This window comes from Ursus americanus, chromosome 10 (genome assembly GCF_024610735.1).
Source record: "Ursus americanus isolate L20-20 chromosome 10, mUrsAme1.1.p, whole genome shotgun sequence".
In the NCBI taxonomy this organism is placed as follows: domain Eukaryota; kingdom Metazoa; phylum Chordata; class Mammalia; order Carnivora; family Ursidae; genus Ursus; species Ursus americanus.
Genome location: NC_142136.1, coordinates 70117604 through 70143780, shown reverse-complemented (window position 1 = coordinate 70143780; position 26177 = coordinate 70117604). Strand labels below are relative to the sequence as shown.

The 26177-nt window shown below is 39.8% G+C and overlaps 1 protein-coding gene across 2 annotated transcripts in view; it reads left to right on the top strand.

Moving 5' to 3' along the window:
• The first annotated feature begins 318 nt into the window (after positions 1–318).
• MTUS2 (microtubule associated scaffold protein 2) overlaps positions 319–26177 on the top strand; it is a 555967-nt gene continuing 530108 nt past the window's right edge. For both annotated transcript variants that reach the window (XM_045797034.2, XM_045797033.2), the window contains exons 1-2: positions 319–441; positions 21175–21247. The gene's annotated coding sequence lies outside the window, so the exon portion shown is untranslated. The remainder of the gene's footprint in view (positions 442–21174; positions 21248–26177) is intronic.

The following is a 26177-nucleotide window of genomic DNA, read 5'->3' as shown; positions in this document are numbered from 1 at the left end:
GACCGGGACGGCGCGCGCACGGAGGCCCCCGCGGCCGGCAGAGGGCGCTGCGGCTCCCCGGCGGCGCGGCTGCGGTCGGCGGGGCGCCGGGCCGGGAGGAGGTGCCCGGGCCCCGGCGTGTGCGTCTCCGGGCGGCCGGGAGAGGGTGCGCGCCTTTGCCGCCCCGCGCCGCCCTTCCGCGCGGGCCCGCTCGCCGCTGGGCGGCTGTCACCGCCGACCGCACCTCTCGAGCGAGGCGTCCGGTTGCGCGGCGCGTTCCAACGCTCGGGCTTCGCCGCCGCCCGCCCCGCCGCTCGTCTTTGTCCGGGCGAGGCGGCCGGAGGAGCGGCGGCCGCAAGCGGGGGCGCGCCCGGGCGTGCTGTCGGCGGGCCCCGGCCGCGGGCGCCGGTGGCCTCGGAGCGCCGGGAGCGGGGGCGGCGGCCTGGGCGGTGCCTGCGCGAGGTGAGTGCGGGGGCGCGGAGCCGGCGTTGGCGGCGCGGCGGCGGGCGTGGGCGGCCGAGGTGACGGTGCCGGCGAGCGCGCCGCAGGTGCGGGGGCGTCCCTTGCTGCGCCACCTCCGCTGCCTTCTCTTGGCAAGTTTGTCGGGCGCCGTTTGCGGACCTCCGTGGCCGGTCAGTGGAGTCCAGACCTGCAGGTAAATAGAAAACTCGAGCGGGAGGAGGAGGAGGAAGAGGAGGAGGAAGCGTGTGGGAACCTGGTCCGGGATGAGAGTCTCATTAAGGGCAGTGGTGGCTTCTTGGACACCCTTCTTAGCTCTTTCCCACCCAGGTGAGCGAATCCTCTTCTGCGCGGTCCGGCAGGTGGGGCTGGGTTCCGAAAGCCTGCCTTCTGGAACCCGCTCGCAGGCAGGTGCACGGAGTTGGGGAGTGATTGCAGCCGGGCTCAGGGCAGCGCAGTATTTATTTGGCTCCTTGGTCTTCACAGCACTTATTCTTTCCTGCCCACATCACCTGCTTGGGCTGAGATGTTGAGGCTCTTTTGGCGCCTTCGCTGCTGCCAGGTTAAACATCCTCTGTTTCAGGGGTGGTAGGTTAGTTGAGTCCAGTCCTTCCCCCCACCTCCAGCTTTGGATAATTTGTTCTGGTCTTCGTCTTAATTTAGTATGAATGTGTTATTTCCTTTGAGCTTTATGATGGGAAAGCAGTGAAGCGGTTTGCTACATCCATTTTTTTTCATTATGAGCCTGTGCACAGAAGGAATTTCAGGCACACAAGTGATGTTACTACCATTCTATTTTAAATACAAACATGGAAAGAAGTACTCTTGGCAGGGTACCAAAGGCGCCTGTACTCTGTGTTATATAAGTGCTTTAAAAAATATTTGCTCATTGGTAAAGTTATAAAAGTGATTACCAGAGCATCTGAGGAGAAGAGTTGAAGAGAGTCAGAACCGTATTTTCAAACCAAAACTTTACTAGAAGAGAAGCATGGTCTTAGCTTGAGGTACCCTTTAAGATAATACAGGGCCCTTTCTCTGAACTTATGAGACAGAACTGCAAAACATTAAAAAATAAAATAGATTCTGTAAAGGCTATTAAGAAACTTGGTGAGAGTTTTTGACTACTGTTTGATAGAACTAAAAAAAAAAAAAAAGATCCCACAGATATCCTTTATGGCTTTCAAACCATTGAATGATTTTTTAAATATCTGATGGGAATTAAGTAATTATGAGCTGAGTTATTAAAGATTCCCCCTCAATTAAACCTCTACTTGTATTTATGGTTTTTTTTTTTCAGGTAAGAAGACAAAGTAGAAAACATCAGAAATTCTGATGTCTAGGCACCCCCCTCGTGTGCCCCCACCTCAGTATTCCTTTCTGTTTTCAATTTATATATTATGGTTTGGGGGTAATGCTGAGGCATATGTAATGTGAAAAGCTCTCTTGGTGATTCTTTTGTGCAACCAGGGCTGAGACCTACCAGGTAGCACTGTTTCTTTTAGTTTGTCACTTTGTAGCTGAACGTGTGGCTACAGGGGTGTAAGGTAAGTAAAAAAAAAAAGATAAGGGGTCGAAAATTGGGGGAGAGAAAAATGGTATTGGGAAGATGTGTGGAAGAAGAATTATAGCATGTACACTTTTGCGTTGTGTCCAGAGATCTTCCTGGACGATTTTTTAAACCTGCAGAAATTGTTGTTGTTTATGTGGGACCCATAATTCCATGTAAAATACGTAGAGAAATCCTAAGTGGGAAGTTTCTTTGCGCTGAGATAAGAGTGAAGTTGAGGAGTACTGTCAGGGTATTCCTTCTGTGTGCATGAAAAGATAATCAAGTCTTATTAAAAAATCTAATTAAAAACTTAATGTGGACTAGTAAATGAAGTGAAAAAAGCTTTTTATTGTTTTTAAGGTTGGAAATAGACCTGGCTGCTGACTCAGTGTTTTCTGTCTACCTTATGTAATTCCAAATATTCAGCTCTTATGGATGGTTTATGAAGGCTTATGTAAGAACTACGACTATGCTTTTCCTACTCTGGTAAACTGCCTGTTTTGGCTCTTACATAATTGACACAGTACTAGATTGCTAGAGCCCAAACAGGGGAAGGATGCACAACCCCGGCTCGGCACATGTACTTTTATAATGAATTGCTGCTGCCAAATTAGTGGGAACGGCAGGGATGGAGGTTTGTGAAAGAGAGATAAGAATAGCATCTAGAGGATTGATGTAATAGAACACTGTTATGCTTAGCGGTTTTCTAGAGATTTTAATGCTGCGGTATAAACCGCTGTAGTCTTTTATTTCTCCCAGCAGAGGCGGATTTAGTGGGAAGCTAATGAATCTTAAGCTTCAGGGCCCCTCACGCAGGCTTCTTCTGAGCCCCCTGGGAAGGCCACTAGCCATGTATTCACATGGTGGTACCTAATTTTATGTTTGCATTTTGGATTCTTTTTAAATAAGGACGACGCTCTTCCCACCTCCCTACCTCCCATCGTACAAATGTAAGGCTCTGCAAACTCAGGATCTGTTCTGGCTCTCAATTATGTTTGAATGTTAAATTAACTTATAAAAATGCTTTTTCTTATTTTAACATCTACAGTCTTATAAAAAGACAAAAACTGAAATCTGGCCAATGTTGTAGCTGACCTGCTGAAAAAGAGCGAAGCGCTCTAACCTAGGGCTGGGAGGAGCTACTCAGCTGGTTACCTGGAGAACTAACTCTTTGCCTTGTGATTTTGCACAAATGAGACTTTTTTGGATCTGGGTATGAGTTGGAGGTGGAGAAAAGCTGAGACGGGGGTGGGGAAGGGAGGAAAGTGGGTTAAAGCCTTTCCACATCTCAGAGGCGGGCTGCCAAGGGGCAAAGAAGAAGAAATTAACTACCAAAAGAGGCTTCATTAATAAAAAGTTAATAGGAACAGATAACATCAGCCCCATTAGGAGATCTTATTGTAAACTCCTTAGGATCCGTCTCTAATATGAATTTTAAACAGTGAGCAAACTCAGGGCTGGAAAATATTCTGTGGGAAATAAGTGCATGTCGGGAGGGACTCGCATGCACTGTTGACTTGCCCAGTTAGCAGCCTGATTGTGTCCATTGCCAGAATGTTTGAAAGGGACTTGTTGAGAAGAGGGGAGGATTGTCCCTTTTTCTCTGACATGATTTCTACTTCCTATCTGAATTCAGATGCCTTCAGATCTTATCATCTTGATCCCTTTCCCACCAACCCTTATACCCCGTCCATCCATTCCCCACTCCCCCCGCACAAAGACTCTCTCCTTGACCAAACTTTAGTGAGGCTTCTTCAAGGACTCCTGTTGACTTCAGCCTTGGCCTGTAAGAACTGCAACTTTTAGCACACCCCCCCCCCCCACCCCAATACACACACTAGGACACTTGAAAAACTCGAATGTGGGTTCTAGCAGCCTAAGGCATATCCCTGGGTTGACCCAGCTCCCCTTGAGTTCCTGTTTGGAAAAGTCCAAGGCTGCCAAAAGAATTTACCCTTTGTACCAGCCAGCACTTGACTGTGGGCCCCTAACTTCCCTTTTATTGAGTATTTATTAGAAAAACACAATCATAATCCTTTCTCTGCCCCTTTGAGATGTAGATGTATCTCCTACAATTCAGGAGTGTCTTTCTCAAAGACCTGAAAGCCGTTCCTTTGAACTGTAATCATTAGGGAGGATAGGGCCTCTGTCTCCCAGTCTCTGTGGGAGCCTAACCTTGACAAGTGCCAGTTAGCAGACACAGATGGCCTAATTGCCTGGAAACTGAGCAGCCAGCCTCCTTGACTCTGCTTGTATGTCCTGCTTGATCCCCCTCCTTATTCCCCTATTCTTCTTTTAAAATACCCAGTCACCTCTACATGATGAAAGGTAAGCTCAGTTCTGTACTGAAGTCTCTTTCTCCCTTTACAGTCTATACTGAATGAAATCTGTCTTTAGTGCCCTTAGTGTCCGACTTTGTCTTTCTCTCACAGCATCCACCACATGCTCTAGGGTGTCTGTATGTGCCAGGTGCTGTTCTAGGCATTAGGTATTACAGAGCAGTGAACAGAACAGACGAAAACTGTGCCCCTGAGGAACTTACAGTGTAATGGATAAATGTAAATAAATATTCAGTGTATCAGATAGGGATAGTGCTACAGAGAAAAGTAAATCATAGAAGGCATATAGGGCAGGAAATTTCTGTGTCAGGGAGGGTGGTCAGGGAAAGCATCTCAGAGGGGATGTTGAGTGGAGTCCTAGTGGAGATGGGAGAATGAGCCATATGGCCATCTGGGGAGGAGAATTTTGCTCATTGGGGAACAGCTAGTGTAGGGCCCTCAGACCAAAGCTGCACTGGCACATGGGAGGAGCAGCAGGGAGGTCTGGTGCTGCAGGCAGCTGTGGGGGACCCTACTGCTGATGGCCGGTGCCTCCCCACAATGGCAGCCCACCTCTATCATTATGCTGCGGTGGTTTCTCGGGCCTACTCTTGGACACTCATCAGCAACCTAAGGCTGTGTCAGGCGAGTGGTAGTGTTGCTCTGGGGACCCTGAGTGGTGTGGTGGCTTGGGATTGGTTGCACCTGAGGGCCTCTCGTGGACATGGAATCCAGTTGACACCATTACACGAGCTGGGAGTTGGAGGGAGGTTGTCTGTCTTCATTGATGGTTCCCATTGGCTTGTTGTAGGAAAGGGGGCCAGCAGGAAAGTTGCATTTCTGCCTAGGTTCCCTGCAGTCCCCTGGGAACAGATAGAACTGTGCTGAATAAGGATGTGGACAGTGGGAACCCCACTGCTCTTCCTTAGGGAATGTGGAAATGCTGAGAACCTAGAGCAGCTTCTGAGGTGGAACTGAGCTGGAGAGAACCCTGTGGCCTAGAGGCAGCTGGTGTTAGGTTTTGAGGAGGGAAAATTGCTCTTTGGCTGATGAGGCTCCTGTATGCCCAGATGGCTGCCCTATAGCTCAGAACCAGAACACACATTGTATACACACAGTCATTAAAGGTAAGTCAGTGGTGTATGTGATTAGGGCTAAGCCAGTATTAATGACAGGTTGATATTGGCTGACTTTGGGAACTTTGACACACCCTCAGAAATGAAAAGCCAACATGGTGTATTAGCTTCTATAAAGACCATAATGAGGGAAATAAATTTGTCCAGGAATAGGCTAATATTGAGATAGTGATTTTAAATGCTTTACAAAAGCACAGTGGAAAAAGCATGGAGTATAGAGCCATGGATTACAAGAAATGACAAAACAGCAGAAGCAAATAACACTTAATAGGAAAGTTAAATTTCCACACTTCACCAGACTATTGCTGCAGAGTACTAATCTAAAAACCTAATATGAACACTATCTCTGTTAAATGCCAGTATAGGAGAAGTAATCTCAAATCATCCAGAATTAATTATTTTATATTATGCTGTTTGAAATTACTCACTCACAGTAGCTTCTCAAGACTGGCAGTCTTTTTCTACAAATAATTGTCTTCTCAGGTTGGAAGTGTTGCCACATATTAAGCCAAACACGTTTTTTGTCCCTAATTCTTATATTTCTATCAATTATTTTCTGGGGATGCCAATTTGAGAACTGAAATCATGTAAAAGAATTCTGTGGTTGAAATTGATATTTGTAAGCCTGATGCATTTTCTGTTAGTGTTGCATTAATATTTTGGGAAATGTGTGTGACAGATATACCAAACATTACTTATAAATTCTACAGACTCCAACAGATATTACTTTACGAAAAAATCCACGTTGTTTTAGTTTAACTGGCAACTACTAATAAGCTTTATACTGAGTGAGCTAATATGCCTCTATTAGAAGATTTAAGAAGTTAGTTTAATATAACTACTTTGTTCTCTACCTCTAACCTTCACACTGAAAGTTTTCTGCTAGATTTTGGGGTTATCATTTTGACAACAGCCTTAGATATTGTAAAGGAATATAAAAGTGAATTAAAGCTAATATCTCAGCTTGGAGAATTTTTTTTTAAAAAGCAGAGATGTCTGAACATTACCTTTCTCTAAGTTGAGACTAGGGAGAGGCTAGTCAGACACTTGCCTCCAGTGCAGAATTTAAAGGGGTATCAAAAAACTGAGCAGTAAAAAGATATTTTAATGCAATTAAAAAAGAAAAAATTAGTGCAAAAAATTCATGATGAGCAAAATACCAAATTTTTAAAAATACAAGACCAGTGTTATTGATTTTTTCTTTGGTGTCAGTCTCCAGTAGGGCATGGTACAGCACTGTTACTGATCATATATTAATTTAAAATTTTGATATTTTATTCATCATGTATTTTTATTTTTTAAAGAAATCTTTATCTTGGAAGCACATCTGGAATGTTAGAGTAGAGACCTTCTGTAAATCTCCAAAATAGCAGTGAGAACAAAATTTCACTGAGGCAAATACTGTCAAAATAAACTATTTTAGAAATCTGGAACTGAATCAAAGAGTTGCAACAATTCCAGGAGCATTTATTCAAGAAAAAAGACTGACTTTCTGAACAGTGAACTTTGTGGCATTTAAACTTACTCCTATTATCTCTTCCTGGCATGGTAGCCTTGAAAACTAAAAACTAGTGGAGGGGACAGAACAGGTTCTGAACTCTTCAAAAGCCCTATTCTTAGAAAATTGTAATTACAGGACTTGTCTGGCAGCTATTGAAAACCTCCATTCTCACAGCTTATTTTTATTTTACCTGACTCAGAACTCATTCTGTGTGAACAACATTAGGGCATTTGTTAAAAACAATTAGCAGCAATTGTTTAACATTGCAGGTGCCTGAGGTGACTACACCAGTTGGGGTTGACAAGAGGTTGATCAAAAAACTTAAAAGGAATAATTGGGATAGGAGATATCCATGGGATTTTAAAAGCATTGACATATCTTTTGGAATCTAGAAGGTCCCTGTACATGGGTAGGTTTATACATATGCCCAAGAAAGACTCAAGAAAGCCCTAATCTGTCACTTCTGGCTGATGCTGAGCCTCTATACAAACAAGAACAAAAGGCTAAGGCAGAGTTGTAAACTGCGTATTAGAGCTCAGAAAGCCTGCATGAATACATACACAGAACTGCTCGGCAAAGGCTGTGAAACATATTGGTTCAAAGCATTTAAAGAAATTTGTTTTATCAGCTGACCACTAAAGCAAACTGAGCAGAGACTTAAGCAGCTGCATATGATAAACAGACTTTATAGAATTAGTCCAGGAAATGGACAAACAGCATTATCATTAACAAAAACAAGCAGTAACAATAAACCTTTGGTGAAGAATGGAATCTGATTATCGGAGTTGCCATATTATTTAAAATCCAGTTTTCAACACATAACATGTACAACAAAACAAGAAAATGAAGTCCACACACAGGGAAAAAAGCCAGATGTGTCCCTGAGAAAGTCTGGATATTGGACTTTTTAGACAAACATTTTAAGTCAGTGAATATAAATGTATTCAAAGAGTGAAAGGGATTCATATCTAAAGAGTTAAAGAAAAGTATGAAAATGATGTCTTGCGAATATCAGTAAAGAGAGGACTTATTAAAAGAGAACAAAACAGAAATTCTGGGGTTGAAAAGTACAATGCCTGAAATGAAAAAAATGACTAGATGGGCTCAACAACAGATTGAAATTGGTAGAACTAAGAATTAGTGAACTTGAATGTAAATCCATTGAAATTATATGGGTTTTTGTTTCGTTTTGTTTTTTGTTTTTTGTGTTTTTTTTGCATAATGGAAGTCCCAGAAGGAGAAGAGAAAAAGAGACAGAATACTTGAAGAACAATGGCCAAAAACTTGCCAAATAAATTTAAAACATTAATCTGCATACCCAGGAATGTCAGTGTATTCCAAGTAGGATAAACACAGAGATCTACACTCAGACAATCAAGCTAGTCAAAAGCAAAAAAGAAAGTAGCAAGAGAGAAGTGAATCACTGTGTACAAGGGATCCTCAATAAGATTAACAGCTAGCTTTTCATCTGAAATCATGGAGGCCAGAAGGTAGTAAGATGACATATTCAAAGTGCTGACAGGCCAATCAAGAATTCTATATGCTGGGGTGCCTGGGTGGCTTCGTGTCTGCTTTAGGCTCAGGTCATGATCCCAGCGTTCTGGGATCGAGCCCCTCATCAGGCTCCCTGCTCAGCGGGAAGCCTGCCTCTCCTTCTCCCACTCCCCCTGCTTGTGTTTCCTTTCTCGCTGCCTCTCTCTCTGTCAAATAAATAAATAAAATCTTAAAAGAAAATTTTATATGCAGCCAAACTATCCTTCAAAAAAAATTAAGATATCTCAGAAAAACCAGATAATTTGTCACTAGCAGACTTCCCTACAAAAAATATGAAAGGGAATCTTTTTAGTTGTAACAAAAAGAAACTTTGACAATAACTCAGATTCACAGAAGAAATAAAAAGTATAAGTAAATGTAACTACATAGGTAAACACAAAAGATAGTATAAACCACTAAAAAGATAACTAAAAAATATATAATAAAAGAAACAACAGGGAGTTTAGAATGGTATACTAAAATAACTTAAAAGAAGGCAGTAATGGAGGAATAGAGGAACAAAAAGGCATAAGACATATAGAAAACGTAATAAAATGGCAGATTAAAATTTTACCACTTATTATATTAAGTGTAAATGGACTAAACACTCCAATAAGAAGGCTTAGATTGGCAGAATGAATTAAATAAGCATTATCTAATTATAATCTCTCTACAACAGACCTGCTTTATATTTAAACACAAGTAGTTTGAAAGTAAAAGGATAGAATAAGCTATACCATGTAAACAGTAACCAAAAGAGAGCTGGAGTAGCTATCCTAATATTGGAGAAATGGACTTTAAGTAAACTTTTTATAAAAGATAAAGTCATTACATATTGATAGAAAAGTCAGTTTATCAGGAAGACATTACATTCACAAACATATGTGCAAATAACAACAGATTCCAAAATACATGAAGTAACTGACAGAATTGAAGGGAGAAATAGAAAATTCAACAATAGCAGATGGAGACGTTAATATCCCACTTTGAATAATGGATGGAAACTAGGCAGAAATTCAACAAGGAGTAGAAGATTTGAACAACATTATAAACAAACTAGAACTAACAGACATCCAAAGAACACTACGTGTAACCATAGCAGAATACACATTGTTCTTAATTGCATATAGAAATTCTTCAGAATAGACTGTATTAGGCCATAGAATATGTATTAGGTGACAGAACAAGTTTCAATGAATTTAAAAGGATAGAAATCATACAAAGTGTTATCTGATCACAGTGGAATGATATTAGAAATCGATGGTAGAAGGAAATTCAGAAATTCAAAAAATAGAAATTAACACTCTTAAATAGCCAGTGGGTCAAAGAAGAAATCATAAGGGAAGTTAGAACATACTTTGAGGTGAATGAAAAAAACCCAACATACTAAAACTTATGGGATGTACTAAATCGATGCTTAGAGGGAAATTAATAGCTGTGACTGCCTATATTAACAAAAGAAAAAAGCAAAATGAAAAGCTAACCTATAGAATGGGAAAAATATTTACAAACCATATATTTGAGAAGGGGTTAATATCCAAAATATACAAAGAACTCATATAACTCAATAGAAAAAGCAAATAATTCAATTTAAAAAATCGGTGAAGGATCTGAATAAACATTTTGCTGAAGAAGATATATGACTGGCCAACAGACACATGAAAAGGTGCTTAGCATAACAAATCATTAGGGCAATGCAAATCAAAACTACAATGAAATATCACAAAAGTATGTTAGAATGGCTGACAAAAAAAAAAAAGATAAATACAAGAATGTAGAGAAAAGGGAACACATGTGCACTGTTGGTGGGAATGTGTGTTGGTCTAGCCATTATGGAAAACAGTATGGAGGTTCCCCCCCAAATTAGAAATAGAACTACCATATGATCTAGCAATTCCACTTCTGGGAATATATCCAAAGGAAACAATTCCAAAGAAAATGAAAACACTATATTGAAGAGATATCTGCAACCCAATGTTCATAGCATCATTATATGTAGTATCTAAGACATGGAAACAACCTAAATGCCCTTTAGTCAGGATAAATGGATAAAGAAGTTGTGACACACAGGAGTATTATTCAGCCATAAAAAGAAGGACATCCTGCCATTTGCAACAACATGGATGGACCTCGGGGGCATTATGCTGCATGGAATAAGTCAAACAGAGAAAGACAAATACTGTATAATCTCACGTATATGTGGAACCTAAAAACAAACAAACCACGAACAAAACCCCAAACACCGAAACTCATAGAAAAAAAGATTAGATTTGTGGTCATTGGCGGTGGGGTGGTGGTGGTGGGTGGGATTGGATGATGGTGAAAATGTACAAACTTGCAGTTATAAGTATTGCAGATGTACAATATGATGACTGTAGTTAACACTGCTGTAGGATATGTGAAAATCATTGAGAGTAAATCTTAAGAGTTCTTATCAGAAGGAAAAAAACCTTTGTTTTGTATCTACATGAGATAATGGATGTTAACTTACTGCGATAATCAATTCACAATATATGTAAGTCAAGTCATTATGTTGTACACCTTAAACTTACACAATGCTATCTGTCAATTGTAACTTAAACTGGGGGAAAAAAAACCAAAACAAAAGAGGAGAGATCGCAAATCAATAACTTGACCTTTCACCTTAAGGAAGTAGAAAAAGAAGAGCAAATGAAACCCCAAAAAAGTAGAAGGGAGGAAAGAATAAAGACTAGAGCAGAAGTAAATAAAATGGAGAATAGAAAATAGTAGGAAAAAAATCAATGAACCCAAATATTGGTCCCTTGAAAAAAAATCAATGAAATTGACAAGCCATTATCTGGCTGACCAATAGAAAAAAAGAAGAGACTCAATTACTGAAATCAGGAATAAAAAGAACATCACTATCCACCTTGGAGAAATAAAAAGGATCATATTATGAATAATTTTATGTCAACAAATTATGATAACCTAGATGAAATGGACAAATTCCTATGAAGACATAGACTAGCAAACTACTCCAGAAGAAATAGAAACTTTGAAGTGATCTATTATGAAAAAAATTCCCAGAAGGCAAAGGCCAGGCTCAAATGGCTCCACTGGTAAATTCTACCCAATGTGTAAAGAAGCCTTAACAACAGTATAGCACAATCTCTTATAGAAAATGGAAAGGAAGGGCCATTTCCCAGCTCATTGTTTGAGGCCAGTGTAACTTTGGTAACAAAACCAGACAAAACAATCAGAAGAGTACAGCTGACCCTGGAACAATGCAGGGGTGAAGGGCACCCGCCTCCCATGCAGTTGAAAATCCATAACTTTTGACTCTCCCAAAACTTAACTACTAATAGCTTACCATTGACTAGCAGCCTTATAATAGTCAACTAACACATATTTTGTACATTATATGTATTATGTACATGTGCTATATACAATAAAGTGAGCTAGAGAAAAAATGTTATGAAAATCATAAGGAAAATACATTTACAGTACTCTATTCATTGAAAAAAATTGTCTATAAGTGGACCCACTCAGTTCAAACTCATGTTGTTCAAGGGTCAACTGTATAAACTGATATTTCTTATGAATATAGGTGCAAAAATCTATAACAAAATACTAGCAAACTGAAGCCAGCAACATAGAGAAAGTTTTCTACACCATGACCACGTGGGGTTTATCTGAGGAATGCAAGATTGGCTTAACATATGAAAATCACTGTAATATACCTTATTAATAGAATAAAGTACAAAAACTGCATAATCATCTCAATAGGCATAGGAAATCACCTGACATATTCCAACAGCACTTCATGATAAAAGCACTTGCAAAACTAGGAATAGAAGGAAACTTCCTTGAGCTGATGAAGGGCATTTACCAAAACCCTGTAACTAACATAATACTTAATGGTGAAAGACTGAATGCAGTCCCCCTATGATAAGGAAAAGATGAGGATGCCTGATTTTTTCACTTTCATTCTGTGTTGTATCAGAGGTTCTAGCCAAGGCAATTTGGCAAGAAAAAGAAATAAAAGGCATTCCTTTCTAATCTGAAAAACTATCTCAGTTTGCAGATGATATGATCTTATATGTGGAAAATCATAAGGACTACACACACAGAACTAGTAAGTTCAGCAAGGTTGCAGCATATAAGATCAATAAACAAAAATCAACTTATATATTTACAACAAATAATTTGAAAATGAAATAAAATTACATTTACAGTAGCATCAAAAAATATAATACTTAGGAATAAATTTAACAAAAGGCATTCAAAACTTGTACACCAAAAACTATAAAACATCACTGAAAGAAATTAAAGATAACCTGAATAAGTGGAAATGCATCCCCTCTTCATAGATTGGAAGATAATATTGTCAAGATGGCAGTGCTCCCCAAATTGGTATGTAGATTCAGTGCAGTTCATATCTAAATTTCAGCCGCCTTTTGGGCAGAAACTGAGAAGCTGATCCTGAAATTTGTATGGAAATGCAAGGGACTCAGAAGAGCCAGTGCAATCCTGAAAAGGCAGAATAAAATTGAAGGATGAGCATTTCCTGATTTCAAATTTACCACAAAGCTACAGTGATGAAGATAGTATAGTACTGGCATAAATAGAGTCTTACGGATCCATGGTATAAAATTGAGAGTCCAGAAATAAACTCTTACATTTATGATCATTGATTATCAACAAGGGTGACAAGACAATTCAGTAGAACAGTCCTTTTAACAAACGGTGCTGGAATAACTAGATATCCACAGGCAAAAGAATGAAGTTGGTGGTTTGCACTATGTATAAAAATTAATCCAAAATGGATCATTGACCTAAAGGCAAGAACTAAAACAAACAAAAACTCTTAGAAAAAAACAGGAGTAAATCTTCATGATCTCGGATTAGGCAATGGTTTCTTAGATATGACCTCAAAAGCACAAGTGATGAAAGAGAAAAAATATGTAAATTGGGTTTCATAAAAATTAAAAACTTTTGTGCTTTAGAGAAAAGACAACCCATAGAATGGGAGAAAAGTTTTGCAAATCGATATATCACAAAAGGAACTTATATTTGAAATATAAATAGAATGTTTACAACTCAATATATAAAGACGAACAACTAAAAAATTGAGCAAAGGACTTGAGATGACATTTCTCCAAAGAAGTTATACTGATGGCCAAGGCATATGCAAAGGCAGTCAACATTATTGGTTATTAGGAAGATAGAAAACAAAAAGCACAGTGAGATACCACTACACACTCACTAACATGGCTAACATAAAAAAATGCAGGTAATAGCAAGTGTTGGTAAAGATATGGAGACATTGGTACCCTATACATTGCGGGACCATAAAATAGTGCGGCTACTCTGGAAAACAGTTGCTAGTTTCTGAAATTATCAACATAGTTACAAGATGACCCAGAAATTCCATGCCTAAGTTTGTACTCAAGAGAATTGAAAATTTATATCCACATAGAAACATGTACACCAATGTGTGCCTAATAGCGCCAAACTGGAAACAATTCCAATACCCATAACTGATGAATGGATAAACAAAATGTGGTGTATTCATATACTAGAATGAATATTATTCATCCATAAAAAAGTAATGAAATATTGATTCACGGTACAACATGGGTGAACTTTGAAAACGTTTTAACTGCCAGAAGACAGACCCAAAAGGCCACAACCTGTGTGATTCCATTTATATCAAATGTCTAAATAAGCAAATTTATACAGAAAATAGATTAGTGGTTGCCAGGGGTGGGCATAGGGAGAATGGTAGAGTATCTGCTAATTGGGGTGGGGTTTCTTTGGGGGTAATGAAAATGTTCTGGAATTTGATAGTGACAATAGTTAACATTATGAATAAATTAAAACTACTGAATTTTATGGCAGGTGAATGACATGACAATGCTGTTATTTAAATATTATTCATCTTGATGCCTGAGTTTTTCTCTATTCCTGAGTTTTTCAGTTCCCTTTAAATTTTGTGCATGAGGGACGCCTGGGTGGCTCAGTTGGTTAAGTGTCTGCCTTTGGCTCAGGTCATGATCTCAGGGTCCTGGAATCAAGTCCCATGTCAGGCTCCTTTCTCAGTGTGGAGTCTGCTTCTTCCTCTGAGCCCCGCCCCCACTCGTGCACACTCTCTCTCTTTCTCTGACAAATAAATAAAATCTTAAAAATAAATAAAGAAATGTTGTGCCTGAGACAAGTGCTTTGCCTCCCCCTAGTCCTGGCCCTGCTTTTCTCTACTGGCCTTTGCCTCAGAATTCGTAAGATAGCTATATTGGAGGATTACAGCCCTTAGGAGTTACATGTGGAGAACCAACAGCTCATGGTGGAGAAGGAGAGCTCCAGTGAGCTGACAGAACTCTGAAAGCAATATTCTGTGCGTTTGTAATGTAGGTGCAAACTCTGTGTCTCCAGCAGGGCCATGCTACGTGACACTGCAGTGCAGTCTGGGATGCCCGTGCTCTGTAATCTCTAGGAAAAGTTAGCATCATCTTAACAGATTTATTAGTAAGGAAGAGAAATTAGTAAGTAAGGAAGAATGTACTCATAGAGTAGCACTGTTCAATGGAAATGTAATGTGAGCCACTTATGTATTGCATTTTTCTAGGAGCCACATTAAGAAGACAAAAAGATACATTAATTTAAACACATTTTATTTAACCAAATATACCCAAAATATTATCATTTTAACACATTGAAATATTTTACATTCTTTTTGTCATACTGAATCTTCAAAGTCAAGTGTTTTAAACTTATATATAGCACATTCCAGTTCAGACTATCCACATTCCAAGCATCCAGTAGAAACACGTGGCTATGTGGCTACTGTATTGATGGTTATGGAGTTTTTTTTTTTTTTTTTTTTTTTTTTTTTTTTTAATAAAATCAGGTTCAAGAGACACAGTGTGGTATACTGCTTTTGAGTTGGATCCAGATTCAAATTCTGGTTTTGGCTCTAACACTGTATTTATTCTTGAAACATTTGCTGATACCTATTCTCAAAAGCTATATAGCCCATATCTATGAGCAGATATGTAAGAGTGGAACTGGGTATTTACCCCCAAGATATAGACGTAGTGAAGAGAAGGGCCATATGCACCCCAATGTTCACAGCAGCATTGTCCACAATAGCCAAATCGTGGAAGGAACTGAGATGCCCTTCAACAGATGACTGGATTAAGAAGCTGTGGTCCATATATACAATGGAATATTACTCAGCTATCAAAAAGAACGATTTCTCAACATTTGCTGCAACATGGGTGGGACTGGAGGAGATAATGCTAAGTGAAATAAGTCAAGCAGAGAAAGACAATTATCATATGGTTTCTCTCATCTATGGAACATAAGAACTAGGAAGATCGGTAGGAGAAGAAAGGGATAAAGAAAAGGGGGGTAATCAGAAGGGGGAATGAAGCATGAGAGACTATGGACTCTGAGAAACAAACTGAGGGCTTCAGAGGGGAGGGGGGTAGGGGAATGGGATAGACCGGTGGTGGGTAGTAAGGAGGGCACATATTGCATGGTGCACTGGGTGTTATACGCAACTAATGAATCATCGAACTTTACATAAAAAAATAAAAATTAAAAATTAAAAAAAAAGATATGTAATAGTGGAGAGAAGTGAAGTCTTTATTGTTCTAACTACTATAGGGCCCATCAGAGGAAGTGGTCAGTTCTCCCTGGGTAGGGGCCAGTGGTGGTCAGGAAGGGCTTCAAAGAGGTGAAGGTTGAGCTCCATCCTGTAACATGAGGTAGATGAAGGGCAAAGGCAAAGTCAGGGAGGATTAAAATAGTACTGTCCAGGAAATTGCTTCAAAGGTTGATTCAGCCAGAGCGTGGATATGAATGGGAGGCCGAAGGAGCAGGGTGTGGTTGAAGTAGAGTCGGGGGACATGTTTTTGGAGGGTACCTGAGAAGGAGTTTAGAATACATTACATATTAAGCAGTGGGCGCCACTAAAGAATTTTTTTTTTTTGTAACCAAAAAAATGGTCAACTTCATTAGTAAATGAAATGGAAATAACAATATGCAATTTTCACCTGTCAAAATGGTAGAAGTTTTATAAAATTCTTTTTTTTAAGTTCTATACTTCTTCTTTTTTTAATGTTTTTTTATTATATTATGTTAGTCACCATACAGTACATCCCTTGTTTCCAATGTAAAGCTCGATGCTTCATTAGTTGCGTATAACACCCAGTGCAACATGCAATACGTGCCCTCCTCACTACCCATCACCAGTCCATCCCCTTCCCCCACCCCACTAAAGAATTCTTAAGGAAGTCATGAGGTGACATTTGTTCTTTGTCACTTCAGCATCTTGGGCTAGTCACTTGATCTTTCAGACTGCCCCTCAGTCACCTCTTTGCAAAACTGGGATACTGAGAGTGGTGTGAAGATTAGGTAAGTGAACTAGCATACGTAATGTGTCTCAGGGTCTAGCCCAGGCTCTTGAATTGCCACACTGCTTCTCTGGTAGTTTCCATCTGTTGCCCCAGCACTGGTACTTCAGTGTGGCCATGCTCCAGAGTACCCAGAGAAAGCTTTCCAAAAAAAAATAATTCTTGAAATTCAGGAATGAGCATCAGCATGGTGCTCTGGAATCCCTGTGTTTACCAGATTCCCTCAGTGATGATTGTGCAGGCACTTGTTTCGGTTTTGCACATGGGTGCCGGGGTTCACTTTCCCAGTCCTTTCGTTGTGATTGTTTTCATACTTTGAATAGGTGGAACGGATGGTATATCTTAGTTAATGTTAATGTTATTTCATGGGTTCTTCCATGGTTTCGAATGTGGTTTTGAGGAAACATTCTCATTGCTGTGTAGTATTCCATCGTGCACTTTACGGTAATAAACACTTGGTTACATCAGTTATAAATGGAACACAGTTGGTTTTCCGAGAATACTATTCTGACTCTAAGCCAAATTTATAAGCAGTTGTCTGCTAATAGAGATGCACACCAACTCCCTGACTTTATGTCCTGTTGGTTGAAAATATTGTCTGTAGCTCAAAACCAAGATCAAATTGATGTAATTTCTGAATTTGAAAATTATGCTTTCGGGTTTTGTGTTTTTTGCTCACTCCGGAAATGAACCAATCTGTGTGGGGAAGATATGGCTGCTTGCAATTTCTCTGTTCATTTTGTCCTTTTATATGAATTCAAAAGATATTTATTAAGTAAATAAATTTATTAAGTAAATAAATTTAGCTTTCCCTCTCTTTTTAGAAATTATTATTCAAGTATAATTAATAGTGTTATATTAGTTTCAGGTGTACAATTTATTGATGCAGCAATTCTATACATTTCTCAGTACTCATCAAGATGAATGTACTCTTCATCCCCTTCATCTGTTTCACCCATCTGTCCACCTGCCTCCCCTCTGGCAACCACCCGTTTGTTCTCTGTATTTAAGAGTCGGGTTTTTTTTTTTTGTCTCTTTTCTTAATTTTTTATTTGTCTTGTTTCTTACATTCCACATGTGAATGAAATCATGTGGTATTTCTTTCTCTGATTGACTTATTTCACTTAGCATTATACCCTCTAGTGCCATTCATGTTGTTGCAAATGGCAAGATTTTACTTTTTTTATGGCTGAGTAATCACTGGTGTGTGTGTGTGTGTGTGTGTGTGTGTGTATACCACATATTCTTTACCCATTCATCTATCAATGGACCCTTAGATTGCTTCCATATCTTGGCTATTGTAAATAATGCTGCAGTAAATACAAGGGCGCATATGTCTTTTCAAATTAGTGTTGCCATTTTCTTTGGGTAAATATCCAGTAGTAGAGTTACTGGATCATACGGTAATTCTTTTTAAAATTTTTTTGGGAACCTCCATACTGTTTTCCACAGTGGCTGCACCAGTTTGCATTCCCACCAACAGTGCATGAGGGTTCTTTTTTCTCCACATCCTCACCAACAGTCGTTGTTTCTTGTGTTTTTGATTTTAGCCGTTCTGACATGTGTGAGGGGATCTCATTGTGGCTTTGATTTGCACTTCCCTGATGAGTAAGCATCTTTACATGTCTCTTAGCCATCTCTATGTCTTCTTTGGAAAAATGTCTATCATGTTTTCTGCCCATTTTTTAATTGGATTATTATTACTTTTTTTGGTGTGTGTGTTGAGTTATAAACATAGTTTTTTATATAGGACTCTAAGACATTAGGTAACACCTGCTCCCCTTGTCTTTTATGTCACCTTTCCTGTTTTTTTGCCTGCTGATGTTCTGCAGACCCTGTTCTGATCTCAGTGATAATTACCAGTGGCCTAGGGCTCCTCCGTATGAGGTTTACCAGTTGGTTCTTATGCAGCCTCTGGCTCTTCGCAGAGTGGCTTTGCTTAGTTATTACCTGGTAGCTTCCACACGTGTATGTATAGTCTTCGCGTACCTTAGCTCTAGCTCCTTAACTATGTTCCCCCTCTTATTCCATCACTGTATTAACATCATGTCACTTTCTAACTCTCTCTCACAACGGGCAGTGCAATTGCAACTGGTCTATTAATTCCAGGCTATTATATTTGCGGTAGCTCTTTATCTTTGGCCGTACCTATTATGATAATAATGATTTCCATTCTCTGTTACTATGAGTGCTATCATTTAGCCATTGCCATCATTAACACATATACCTTCAACATTATAGTGATCCCTAATATCCCTGTTTTAAAGGGAAAGTTGGTACTAGAACAGTGAAGAGTGCCTCCGAAGGAAGGCAGGATTTACTCTCCATGCATTTCCTCTCCTGGTCTTACGTGTTTTGAAATTCTGACTGGATATAAACAAAACAATAGGTTACACCTAGCATGTCGTCTGGGACGCTGCAGTCAGAATGCAGATTTTAACCCTACGTCTTTTCTTCAGATCATTAATGTTCAAAAATAGGGAATGTGAAATAGATAAATGATAGTAAAAAGAGATCAAAAAGTTTATTTTGCAATTGGCTGCTTGTTCTTGCAACAAAACAAAACAAAACAGTTTATGTAGGCTGCTCATTTAGCGGGTCTCCTGCTAGGAGGGAAAATCACTTAAACTGTTTCTACTCCAACTCAGAAGAAAATAGGTAAATGTAAAGAGTGTACATTTTTGTATCTAGGGTATTCACATGGCCTCTCTTCTGTTAGTTTGTAGTTCCAGTAGTGTTGTGTATGCCTGCATTACGTCCATAGTGGTGGGGGTGGCTGTAATGGTGGTGTGCTGGTGGTAGCGTTCACAGCAGTGGTGGGGTGTCATGGGAGTGCTGGCTGTGGTAGCTCCTAAGATGGATGGGTTACTGAATATGTTAGACAGAAGTAAGCTTTCGCTTCTTTCCATCCGGACTTGGACCTGTTTAATTTCCCCAGTGTTGTGTGATGCCCACCACCATGAAAGTACCGCGTTAGTGAGTGGGCAGCCCTTCTGCTTTCCTCCCCCTGCCTCTTGCTCCTCACTTACTCTGACACGCTTTCCCTTTGGCCTTCCCTTCTTAGAGATCTGTATTCTTACCATCACCTTTTGCCTTCCAGCCCTCAGCGTTCTCTCTGCCACATTTGTACTCTGGGAAAAGACTCTTAATGTTGCAAGGAGGAAGCTGAGAGGGGGTAGGCAGTAAATAGACTGGGTTTGGAAAAAACAATCTAGGAGGTACACTCAGGCCCTTCCAAATGCTGGAGGCAATTCACTTGTCATCTTTCAGGTTCCATGGATGTTAGGTTGTAATGGAAACTGTTAATGGCCAAACCACTGATGCTGCTTAGGAAAATGGCATGTGCTGAGCAATAGGTAGTTTTGAAGATTTAGTTGTTTTCCAGTCCTGTCATTTTTTTTTTTTGGCTTGGAAAAATGATGAAATTATCAGGTTTTGAGGTAAACGATGGTTGGATATCACCAATTTTATATGACTCAGCCTAAAAATAGCAGGCATTCTGTGACATCTACTGCGGTAGCATCTGGGAGGAAGATTTGTGTTTTTTCTACCATCTAAAACCAATCTTGCCGGACAAGTTGGAGAGGAAAGTAATTTTTGCTGGTTTTTTTTGAAATACAGTTTTATTATAGATTTAATTAATATTACTATTGTTAATAATGTGGGACTCATGGGGCGCCTGTGTGGCTAAATTGGTTGGGTATCTGACTTTTGGTCTCGGGTTGGGTCTTGATCTCAGGGTTGTGAGTTCGAGTCCTGCAATGGGCTCTGTGCTGGGCATAGAGCCACTTAAAAAAGTATTGTCAGACACATAGTTCTCTAGCTCTCTATTTTTTTCTGAATAAGAAGAAAATAAGAAGCATAACAGTATAAATTTGGTGCCATTTAAGAAAATTAGGACCTACCAAACACACAATTATTCATGCATCAGAGGTATTCTTCCCCTGACAAGAGCCAAGTCTCAAGTTCTTAAGATACTTCATTTATATGGTGTATTTAAGAATCAGTTTTCAGATCATTAACTACTTAAGGGATTAAGAAAGAAAGAAAATTGAAGTCATGTATTAATTGCGGATTAATCTGAAAATAATTTGAAGTATCTCTGAAATCTTAGACACAGTTAACGGAAAAATTGTGAGTTTGTGAAACAGCTCCACTTATGAAGAGCTTATTTGTGGTAAAATTACTGCATAGATCCGAGCACTCCTGAACTAACTTTATTTTTTCAGGGAGAAGCAGTATTACCACTGAAGTAACTGTTTATGCTTTCCTAAATCTGACTCCTTTCTTCTAAGTTTTCCTCTGTCTTTTGATTTTTAAGGTTTCCACACCTGGACTGTCAACTAGGGAAAATTGTCACCAATGGCAGTAAAACTCGTTTTCTGGGAGTCAAGGTGAGTTTATGTAACTCTTTATTGTTATTTCATTTGACTTGGGTCCCTGGCACTCAAAGGAAATAGCTGGTGTTAAATTTTTGGTAAATATTACCAATGAAAAAAGTCAATTAAAATGAATTTTGATATGGAAACTTACTTTAATTCTGCTTTTTAAAAAAATGTGAGGAATCTGAGGCCTCTGGGTGGCTCAGTCGGTTAAGCATCGGACTCTTGATTTTGGCTCAGGTCATGATCTCAAGGTCATGAGAGTGAGCCCTGTGTCAGGCTCTGTGCTCAGCACAGTGTCTGCTTGAGATTCTTTCTCTCCTTCTCCCTCTGTCCCTCCCCCTGCTCACACATGTTCTCTCTCTCCCAATAAATAAAATCTTTAAAAAATGTGAGGAATTTATTCAGATATTGATGAAACTTAAGTTCAAGCAACATGTTTGTTAATGATGTTAAATTTGAGGAATGTGTCTGTAACGGATATCTCTTTCCTAGCGGTAATTAATCTGGCACAAAAGGTTATCGTTTTATTGTTAACACGTGTTTAGTAACATCAGTTGACAGAAATAGGACAAGAGGATGCGGTTAGTACTTAGGGGCTTGCTTTGAGGAGAGGATGTGCTTGATAGCTGAACTTATTGAAAGAGAAAGCCCAGATTAGCAGGGAGGGGGGGAGTTAAAACAGTGCAAACAGAGTTTATGAAACCAAGAGCAGACGCTCTAGTGAACAGCCAAGACCATAGAAAGTTTAAAATGTTTGAGAGAAGCTTTTCTGAGGGCTGGTGCTGGCCCATATGGCATTTTGTGCAAATTAGACAAAGGCACCCCTTCTGTAGACATTTTACTTCCATCTGATGGAAAATCATTGAACTATACTGATTTTTAGAACAAGACACTTTCTTGCCATATGCTGGAAAATTGTAATATAAATAATCAAATTACTCATCTTTAAACCATCAATGTGGTAACAAAAATACACAGTTTTTGAAAGAGTGTATTTTTTTGGAAAGAGATGCTAATGATGCTATTGGTACCCCCTTAGATCTGGTGGACTTGAGTAGTGTACAACTTGAACAACTGCCAGGCTGGCTTTGCTTTGTTGGAATTCATTTCAGGGTAGACTCTAAGGAAGGGAAGCTTGTTATTAAAGCTGATCACTGGGGACAGAGGAGAGAAATAACAACGTGGGGGTATGGCTTTCACTGGATACTTGGGTGACATGGAAGAAACTTACCAGAAGGACAGTAGCTTCTGTGGGTTTGGAGGCCTCAAGGGGTAGCCTGAGCTTTTTAGGTGTAAAACTAGGAAAGGAAAACCTAAACTTTTATGTTTTTTTTTAAATTTTTATTATATTATGTTAGTCATCACACAGTACATCCCTGGTTTTTGATGTAAAGTTCCATGATTCATTAGTTGCGTATAGCACCCAGTGCACCATGCAATACGTGCCCTCCTTACTACCCATCACCAGCCTATCCCATTCCCCCATCCGCCTCCCCTCTGAAGCCCTCAGTTTGTTTCCCAGAGTCCATAGTCTCTCATGCTTCATTCCCCCTTCTGTTTACAATAAACTTTTATGTTTTAAATCAAATTTATGACTGAGTTCCTGCAATTTAGTGATAGAGAGTATGTACTTTCTGAGTCCCAACATGACTCAAGTGGGCTTTATTCTGTAGATTACCACTTCTGTGATGGTCATGTTCTCAAAGACTATTTAAACTTGAGTGTTTTTTCCCCCAGTTAAAGGGAGTTGGTTTCAAAATGTTGAGGGTGTTCAAAATGGATCGGTCTTCCCTACTTAACAGATTTTTATTATTTATTTATTTAAAAAATATTTTATTTCTTTATTGGTCAGAGAGAAGAGAGAGCGTGCGCATAAGCAGGGGAAGAGGCAGGCAGAGGGAGAAGCAGGCTCCCCGCTGAGCAAGGAACCCAGTGCAAGACCCTGGGCACATGACTTGAGCTGGAGGCAGACACTTAACAGACCGAGCCACCCAGGTGTCCCTAACAGATTTTTAAATTCATCTTCTGATGAGACAAAAAGCTGTTAAGTTGATGTTAATGGGTAGATATTGATTGATAAATACAGGGTAAGGAGGATACAGTGGTATTTTAGGGCAAGAGATAGGGCTGCAGGTAGAGAAGGTGGCTGATAACTTATGTGTTATTGAGGAAAAGAAGAACAGATATGGGAAGAAACTTAATGTGGTGTGGATAGATGGCAGTGGTTGTAGGAGTGGTCAGGATGGTGATGGCAGCCTGGGGGCGTCTGGTGGAGGGATGGCGGTAGCTGCCATGATGTTGACTCCTATGAGGGAGGAAATGAAAGGTGGAGAAGATACCAGGTCATGGAAACAAAATACATGGCCTGAGAGGAAGCTTTTTCTTCATTGGTGCTGATAATGGAATTGATTAGAGGGAAATCTAAGGAGCTCCTTTTTGTGGAATGCTAGCTAGTTTTCTTATTGTATCATCTCTCCATCCCTTCCTCCCCCAAAGGACACTACTTAGGTTAAGAATAAGGATAGAGTCCTCAGAGAGTCTTTATAATTCCAGCGAACTTTGATGTTTATTTCCCATACCCCTGCTCACAGCCCACTTTTCTTTTGCGTGTGTGTGCGTGTGCGTGTGCGTGTATGTGTATGGTGGGGGTTTGATACTCTGAATACAGAAGGAGAGGAACACATGATCCATTCAGAGAACCACTGAAGTGATTTAGGGGAAGAGGCCCTGGTATTATTTACCTCTGAAACCTTTCTTCCCCACTCCTGTCACACATACATGATCTAAGTTTTGAAGAAAGGTATTATGTGGATTTTTTTTTTTTAATGAGTGGAGGGAGCAGAAGGGAAATGTGTAAATGGATAAAGGAGCCTTTTATGAATTAGTACCCTCCTCCCCCAGGTAATTGCTTAGATGTCTGTTTTGCTTTGTGGATATTATGTCTGATTTTTTTCTTTGTTTTTAGAATAAGAAGGAAAGAGTGAGAGTAGGAAGATGTTTTGGGGTCTAATACTTGGCACCTGTGATATTAAGCTAATAAGTTCGTTGTTCCATTCCTTACCTTTCAGTAGGGAGAATGATATTTGCTGTTAGAAAATGGTGAACTAATGAATCATCGAGCCTTACATCGAAAACCGGGGATGTACTGTATGGTGACTAACATAATATAATAAAAAATCATAAAAAAAAAAAAAAAAAGAAAATGGTGAGGAAGTCTTTGTGAAAACGCTAGCCCAACAAATGTTAAAATGACAACAGAATGATGTATTTGACAACAATGCAGCATTCTCATTGTCATTAATCTCCATAATTTTTGGATTAAAACCGTTTATCACTACATGATTCAAATAATTACCTTGATTATTTTAAATCAGAGATCCTTTATGTTGATTATATAAAGATGTACCTATTCTGCTGTAGGAGAGATTTGGACATAAAAGGAGCTTTTTAAAAAGGGACGTTAGCAGGTACTCATGTGATGGAGGTTGTTTTATTAGGTATCTAGTGCCATGTGCTTGATGCCTGCTTAATGGAGGAGAATCACTTGACAGTGTTTAAATGCTAATAACATGTGACACAGAGTGAGCGCTCCCTTGCTCTGGTGCTGTGCGAAGCCCACCACACTTGTTTTTCTCGTTTTCTCCTTAAGCACCCTGTGAAGATGCCCTCACCCTCATTTTCCAGCTGGGGTGTGCAGCCAGCCATGCCCTTCACCGTGACGTTTGCTGTTCTGCCCCTTTGGACACTGGACGAGATCCAGTAGACTCCTACCAGGGTTTTCCCTTTCTCAGAGTCCGGGTGTTTCAGACCAGCCTGCCTCAGCCCTCGCAAGATGAAGCCCGATAGCTTCATACACAGAATTGCTTTAAAATTGAGCAAACAGTTCTATCATTAGAGGGCACCAGCTGAACAAGGCCAGAGGAATCCTAAAAATAAATTTGCACCACATAATGAGATGTGAGGGAATTGTCGGTTACAATTTGTTTCCCAGAGACCTTAGAGATTTTTAAAGAATATGTGGGGAGTTTTTTCACCCCGCCAGAGAAGGTCCTGTGATTCTAAAATATTGAAATGTCAAATAAGACTGAAATATCCTCAGATTTTTGAGGATGTGAAGAAACTCAGCAGCGTGTGTGTCTTATTTTCTGCTTTAGCGTTATTTTGAGGAATGGATTAGAAGCCCCAGGGTCTTAGAGTCCATTATTTCAGGGAAGGTGAGGTTAATATTTTTCCACATCCGTCTTTTCCTTAGACAGAAAACACAGGAGAAGAGGAGGCCAGACACATTTAATATTTAAAACCATAGATCCGGAGCCCAGAATTTTAGGAAGTTGGTTGTTGGGGTGAAGAGAGGCAGTCAATAAATGGCACACAGTTGATCCCGTTAAGGTGATAGAAACCATGTAGGTTTCTTTGTTGTCTGTTGTTCTATGTGCACGAGACCACGCAGTTATCCATGCACAGCTCGCTCATGCTGTTAGATACATACCACTATCTGGCCTCTCCAGCTAGGAACTAACCCTGGGTTCTGTTTGAGGCGAGGCCAGATTTTATTAAACTAGGTCATCAGGGCACACACACAGGGGCCTGGATCACACTGGCACTGTGTCCCCTTTGGTAATTAAATGGGTAAGCACGCCAGTAGGCAAACGAAATGGCTTCCCTCCCGCTACTCGGGGCAGATAGCAGGGAGCCGGGTAATACCGGAACACGCGTCCAGTTAATGATGAATTACAACGGGGATCCTGGAAGAGTTCCTGTGATACTCACGTTATTTCAGATGAGTTCATTGTATTTAAAATCATCACAGAAATTAGAGAAGAATGAAAAATGGACGGGTTATTCAGATGTTTTAGCACATTTTAGTGCAATGTGGATTCCTCCTACCCCTTTCCTCTTGGAAACACTGAGAACCTGAGCTGTCATCAGCCATTTGGCA